The following is a 1578-nucleotide window of genomic DNA, read 5'->3' as shown; positions in this document are numbered from 1 at the left end:
CCCATACTTCTTTAAATTGCTGGCAAGAATACTGTGGGAGACCGTATCAAAAGCTTTGCTAAAGTCAAGGAATAACACATCCACTGCTTTCCCCTCATCCACAGAGCCAGTTATCTCATCATAGAAGGCAATTAGGTTAGTCAGGCATGACTTGCTCTTGGTGAATCCACGCTGACTGTTCCTGATCACTTTCCTCTCCTCTAAGTGCTTCAAAACTGATTCCTTGAGGACCTGCTCCATGATTTTCCAGGGACTGAGGTGAGGCTGACTGGCCTATAGGTCCCTGGCTCCTCATCCTTCCCTTTTTTAAAGATGGGCACTACATTAGCCTTTTTCCAGTCATCCGGGAGCTTGCCCGATCACCATGAGTTTTCAAAGATAATAGCTAATGGCTCTGCATTCACATCCGCCAACTCCTTTAGTACCCTCGGATGCAGCGCATCCGGCCCCATGGACTTGTGCTCGTCCAGCTTTTCAAAATAGTCCTGAACCACTTCTTTCTCCAGAGAGGGCTGGTTACCTCCTCCCCATACTGTGCTATCCAATGCAGTAGTCTGGGAGCTGACCTTGTTTGTGAAGACAGAGGCAAAAAAAAGCATTGAGTACATTAGCTTTCTCCACATCCTCTGTCACTAGGTTGCCTCCCTCATTCAGTAAGGGGCCCACACTTTCCCTGACGATCTTCTTGTTGCTAACATACCCGAAGAAACCCTTCTTGTTACTCTTAACATCCCTTGCTAGCTTCAACGCCAAGTGTGATTTGGCCTTCCTCATTTCACTCCTGAATGCCTGAGCAATATTTTTATACTCCTCCCTGGTCATTTATCCGATCTTCCACTTCTTGTAAGCTTCTTTTTTGTGTTTAAGATCAGCAAGGATTTCACCATTAAGCCAAGCTGGTCCCCTGCCATATTTACTATTCTTTCTACACATCGGGATGGTTTGTTCCTGCAACCTCAATAAGGATTCTTTAAAATACCACAAGCTCTCCTGGACTCTTTCCCCCATCATGTTATTCTCCCAGGGGATCCTGCCCATCAGTTGCCTAAGGGAGTCAACGTCTGCTTTTCTGAAGTCCAGGGTCCGTATTCTGCTGCTCTCCTTTCTTCCTTGTGTCTCGACCAGCTCATGGTCACTGCCTCCCAGGTTCCCATCCACTCTTGTTTCCCCTACTAATTCTTTCCTGTTTGTGAGCAGCAGGTCAGGAAGAGCTCTCCTGCTTCCTCCCTGTATCCTACTTCCCTCAGGGCTTTGGTTTCTTCCCCATAAACCTAATTTAAAGCCCTGCAGCCTGAGTCAGCTGCCCTAGGTCCCCCTGTGACGTAAATGCACAGGTGACCCTTCAGAAGCAAGGAAATTATGCCAACTTTCTCTTTGAGGTGATAGCAGAATCTCCACCAGGGCCTCAGGTGCTGCCTCTGCTGGGCCCTAGGACCCTCGGCCTTGATGGGGCAGAGGCGAGTCAGGCAATTCCCCCCCCCCCCCCCCCCCCCCCCCCCCCCCCCCCCCCCCCCCCCCCCCACCCACCCCCCCCCCCCCCCCCCCCCCACCCCCCCCCCCCCCCCCACCACCCCCCCC

Source organism: Trachemys scripta, chromosome 13, assembly GCF_013100865.1.
Source record: "Trachemys scripta elegans isolate TJP31775 chromosome 13, CAS_Tse_1.0, whole genome shotgun sequence".
In the NCBI taxonomy this organism is placed as follows: domain Eukaryota; kingdom Metazoa; phylum Chordata; order Testudines; family Emydidae; genus Trachemys; species Trachemys scripta.
The sequence above is the reverse complement of the archived record's forward strand: the minus strand, read 5'-3'. Positions refer to the sequence as shown.